Here is a 6278-nt window from a genome sequence, read left to right on the forward strand (position 1 = left end):
TTTATAAGTTGATCAAGAAATTTTCTACCATTATTATTGAGGATGCTAGTAAAATCCCTGATCACTATCTTTGGATCAAGATATAAGATTCTATTCATATCTATTTGATATTTTGGGATACATATGAAATTATAATTCAAAATTTTAGGTTTAGAAATTGACTTGGAGAATTTTGATTTTGAAAGATTTGCATGATTATTATGAAAAGTATTTGATAGATGTTAAAGATCTCTATAAAAGAAACTTTAGAAAAGATGATTGAGTCGATTTTATTTATATGTTTTGATTTAAATCCTAGTTTGACAGAGCATCAAAAAGTTTTCCTTAATGATTTTACTTAAAAGATTTTGATTTGAAATTATCTAGTTAAATTGATACGAGAATTAAGATTTGATTTATATTGAATTAGTAAACTTTTATGATAGTTTGAATGTGTTAAACTCAAAAGATGTGTTCGATGCATATTCAGGATGATAACTTGAAAATTTAGAGTTGTCATAAGTATATTGATGGATTTGAATCAGAATGAGCAACTAAAGCATCGTGATTTGAATTATTTTTTTAAGCTAATCAAAATAAAAATTTAGTCTGAAAGATATTATGATGAAAGATTCGATTGTGAAATTAGAGGATGATTATAACTTAAGATAAAAGTAACTTTAAATTTTTGAGGACTTAAGTAAAAAAAATTTAAGAATGAAATTCTTTTTTAGAAGGAGAGAATGTAATACCCCAATCCAGATTTGACTACATGAATCTTAAAGCAACCCACAAAAAAATAAAAAAATACTAAAACAAAGAGAAGACTCCCGTCTTCTCTTCCAATTGTCTTTCTCCCCTGATTAACTCTCAATCGAAGTCAGAATTTGAGGTTGGAAACAAGTTTAACTCCTCCTCCCTCCACCTCTATTTAAAAGGATCTAGTCTCTTATGAAACCACCCCACTATTGACCTCCAATCATTGTCGAGGACTTATCTTCTTCTTTTTGAGTTCGTGGTTTTTCAACCTAACCATCAGTGGAAAAGTCAGGTAAGAGACCGGCAAACCTTATTAACCCTTCATTTCCTCTTTCTTAGCTCTTAAAACAATTTTTGACTGGCAATCGCTAGATTTCTTTTAGGATAAACCAATCTTGTTTTTCCTATTTTTCTTTGGGTTTTTCTTTAAATTTTTCAGTGCTGATGGTCACTATAGATCGCTGGTCTGGAATCCTTGGGTTGTGCCATTATAGCCCCAGTTGCCACTAGCTACAATTGTACCTGCAGTGCTCCAGTGCTCCAGAAAAGAAGGGACCAGCCGAATTTCCTGTTCTATTAGAAAGAAAAGAAGAAAAAAGAAAGACGAAAAGAAAAAGAAGAAGAAAAAAAGAAAGAGAAAGGAAGTTTCTCTCTCTTCCCTCTCTCCTTCCTCTCTCTTCCCACTTTCTCTTTCTAAAATATTTTATTTTCTCTCTCTAAAATTATCTTTCTCTATAAAATTTATCTTTCTAAGATTGTTCGAGTAAAGGAACTATCTTTCGATGATTTTGATTAAGTTTAGTGAAGGATCTTAATCTGCGATAGTCGGACAGCATGTCGACACTCATCTTGATTGGATTTGGATACCATCAGATTTGATCTATTTAATCTTTATAGAGTCAATTATATTTTAATTTGATCTGGATTAAATAAAATTATTTGATCGAATTGATCTTTGATTGTCGAGCACTATGTTGGCCTCCATCTTAACTTCTATTGAATACTACTGATTTGATCATTCTCAATCGGATAAAGTTAACATGATTAGACTAATCTGGACCATAGGATGCGATTACCGTTCATCATGTCTTTCTTGATTATCTGTATTCTTTCTGATTATTAGACTTAATTATGTATAAGGATGTAGTTATCTCGATAAGAAGATATATAGTAGTGGGATACTATGATATGACATATGAATTAAAGATTTTGAAAGAAATTTATGTCATTATGTAGATTTGTTGAAGTATATGTGAGCTAAAATATGTGACTCTTTTTTTAGATTTATTGATAAATTATATAGTATTCATATCATTAAATTTTGATTCGTATTATTTGTGATTTGTAAATATGAAGTATGATATTTATTTATTTATTAATTCTATTATAGAATATTATTGAGGCATTACTGAAGTGTGATCAATTGATTTTGATTTTGGATGATTTTATATATTGTTTGATTGAAATACGAAACTTATTTTATTGAAAGAAAAGATTTGAATTGAAATAAATTTTTACTCACAACCTGACTGTATTGAATCCTTGCCAATGTTGGTTATATATTGGCATATCGATATCTTGCTAATAGGAGTTATACGTTAGTATATCAATATCCTATCACGAGAGATTGTGTGTTGGTATATTGACATCCTGTCAGTAAATTTGTGTGCTGGTATATCGACATCTTACTAATAAGGTTTGTGTGCTGGTACATCAATATCTTATTAGTGGGAGTTGTGCACTGATATATCGACATCCTACTAGTGAGGGTTGTGTACTGATATATCGATATCCTGCTAGTGAGATTATATATTGATATATCGACACCCTATCAATGAGCATTATGTACTACTAGATTGACATCTTGTTAGCGGGGGTTATGCGCTGATAGATCGACACTTTGCTAGTACGAGTTGTGCACTGGTATATTGATATCCTATCAGTGAAGATTATATATTGATATTTTGATTAATTTATGATTGTCGAAGTGAATTAGATATTTTGAAAGAAATTAATTTATGAATGAAAATAAATTTGAAAATAATTTTGAAAAGATCAAATTTGCATGAATCTTATTTTGATTAGTACTGTATATTTGAATTGATACACTTTGCATATTTATTTTTAATATTTTATCATTACTAAATTTATCTAGCTAAAGTATATATTACTTACTAGGCTGTCTAACTCATTACTCTATATTTTACTATTTTTATAGATTCAAAAGACTAGTTTGATTCAAGAATTTGATATGGTTGAGTGAATTAGAGATAGACTTTGATATTTTATTTTATATTAAGATTTATTGAGAATTGATGCAAGATCATAGAATATTATTTTGTAAAATATTTGATTTAATTATATGAATAAAATTGAATATTAATTATTTGAATTTTATGTCGCTGTTGCTTTATAATATCGTGATGAGATGTCTTTCAACCTTGCAGCTTCTTTTTAATCACCTGACAATAGAGATATGGGAGGCAATGACTAGGAATCTGGTTTGATCCCAAAGATCCTGGCCACCACAATCCGTGTCCTTTCTCTAGTTGCAACTTGCTGGAATGGAGGAACACCCATGCCGGTGGTTGTCCTTATTGGAGGATCCAAGCTATCAAGCCTAGCAGAACCCTCTCCCTAGCCTCCCCTCTCCTTGGTAGGGCCAATATTTAGCTAGTTTCTAGTATTATGAGTGCTGCTTTACATGCCTTATATCCTCGATCTTCGTTCCTGATTTCTCCTCTCTATACTGTCTGCTTTCCTAGCCAACTGTTAGTCTTTGAAAATACTTATGAAACCTGTTTCATTTTGCTTGGACCTTTAATTTCATTGGGTGCACACTTACCTAAGCTCTCAGTCATCCTAGTTCCCAAACGGATATCATCCTTACCTATTGGGAAGTCTCCCACTAAGATCTTGAGATTTGAGGACAACTATCTTTCCCTTCAAGTCATTCCCATCATCCATATCTTTTCTCATCTGCAAAAGGCCCTAGACCCCCTAAATTTAATCTTGACATCCTCCCCTCCTTCGAACCACTAGCAACTTAGAACTATCATCTCTCCCCATCCTAGCTCTCAACTATCAGCCAACCCTAAAAGGAGTCCTAGACTCAGACATAAGATGTTCAAATCTTAGGATTTGATGACTTACCACTGAAAGAGGATGACCTACTCTTCATCAACTCACTGACAAATGAAGATCTCCTAAATCTAGGAAAGAAATGTGGTATCGCTTTCATGCAAGGGATCGACTACTTTGACCATTATGCCGAAGATTCTTGAGATCCTACGATGCCAAGTAATGGAATCAAATGAGATGCAAGTCGCTAGAGAGTCATTCTTTTTGCAATGACAGTCCATCCATTACTAGAACCTAGTAACCTCAAGAATAGGTTCTATATTTTGCTCTCTTCAGTGATGGAGCTTTTAGTTACTCCGCTTATGTTGTCGTGGTTTTGTTTCGTTGGGCTCTCTTTTGTGATCACAAACTTGCTCTTTGAAAAAAAAAAGTCTCTAAATTGAAGTTTTCTCAACTCAGTGATGCATCATGGAATGCCTTTTTCAATGTCTATCTTCTTATCAATAGTTGACTTATATGATGGACATGCATTCTTCAAGATTTTTTGGTCTTAGATACACCTTAATATATGGTGGGCCTCTCAAAATCATTGGGTCAACAATAATCTAAAGCATTTAATTCAGAGAGAGAGAGGAGATCAAAAGAGTTTCGCTGGAAATACAATTGATTTTATTCTGAAATGTATGAGGCCAAAAGGCGATTAGTGAAGCACATTATCAAAGGCTCAAAATATAGTATCATTTGGTTGGAGGAATCTAAACTTGTTCATTTAATTTAAAGTTCCAACAATCAATTAGTGGAATCTTCTTTCAAGACCGGCGTTCTAAGAATGCAATTGGTTCTTTAGGGAGAATATTGATAGCCCAGGATTAATCTATAGTCAAAGAAGAGCCTGTTCATATAGGCTCTCTCCTAATAACTATAAGTTTCTCTGCCGTAAACTCCAACCAGCAGTAGACAATAACAATTGTCTATGGACCTTGCACTAACTCTCTAAGAGGCAACCTACTTAAAGAAATCAAGGATCTCAAACAAACTATATAAGGAAAATGGGTGATCATTGGAGATTTCAACTTAAGTCGATTCTCTTCAGAAAGAAAAGGCGCCACAAGTAGCAAGAAGCTTCAAAAGAATTCAACCGATTCATCAACTCCATGGATCTTCTAGAGATCAACACACCATCAAGAAAGTTCACTTGGTCTAATCTCAAGGAGCAGCCCAGCATGGTGAAACTGGATAGATGTTTTGTAACATCGGGATGGCATGACAACTTCCCATTAACCTCTTTGGTCGCAGCAACAAGATTAACATCCGACCATATTTTCTTGATTATCTTGCCAAACCCTTCACAAGTATTTCCTAAAACATCATGAAAGATTTTCAAATTTGAAAACTTCTAGTATGAATATCTAGACTTTGATGATCTCATTAAGTATTGGTGGAGAATTGGGCTAGAGTCATTAGATGCCACTGAAAATATTTGCCTAAAGTTGAAGTTCTTTCATAGAAATTTAAGAGCTTGGAGTAAGAACAAGATGGCAACATCATGCAAAAAAAGAAAGATATAAGTGCCAGAATCAATGAGCTGAACATCTTGGAAGAAAATGGTGACTTGACACCTTGCTTGATAGAGGAGAGGAAAAAGATCAAAGTAGATCTAGAAACACTATTAAGTCAGGAAGAAATTTTTTGGAAGCAAAGATCAATAAAACATTAATTGATCAAAAATAGGATCGTAATACCAAACTTTTCACACATATGTGAGTAACCGTCGTCGAAAAAATTGAATCCATGAGATTTTTGTGGAAGGGAAACAAATCACTAACCAACAAATAATACAAAATTTATTCTTTCAATATTACAAATCCTTACTCGATGAACAAAAAAGAGTGAATATAGGAATTATCTGGAATCATTTATAGCCAAGAGGGCCATCGAATCTCAACTGTTTGGATGAGGACTTCACAGAAAAAGAAATTAAGTGCACTCTCTTTCAAGCTTTCCAAGATTCTTCTCTAAATCTTTTCAGGCTGAACTACCCTCATATACATCATTCTCATTCCGATGAAAGCTTTAGAGCCCATAGTTAAGTACTTGCACCTTATTAGTTTGGAGCATGGCATCATTAAACTAATCTCAAAGGTCCTCTTCTCTTGCTTGAGTAAGGTAATTTGGCTCTCTTATAACTCAAACACAATCAATGTTTATCAAAAATAGATCAATCTCTGGAAGCTATATCATTGCAGTTAAAATCATTGCATATTATAAAAGAATCAAAGCAAGAGGAATCCTTCGTAAAGTTGATTTTAAAAAAGCTTTTGATTTATATCTTATGGAACTTTCTTCTTGACCTCTTGATAAATTAAGAATTTTGTAATAGATGGATAAATTGGATATCATCCTTGTTAAAGTCCTCAAGCAACTACATCCTGATCAATGGGTTCAATGGAAGATGGTTC

This window comes from Elaeis guineensis, chromosome 13, assembly GCF_000442705.2.
Source record: "Elaeis guineensis isolate ETL-2024a chromosome 13, EG11, whole genome shotgun sequence".
NCBI classification, from domain to species: Eukaryota; Viridiplantae; Streptophyta; class Magnoliopsida; order Arecales; family Arecaceae; genus Elaeis; species Elaeis guineensis.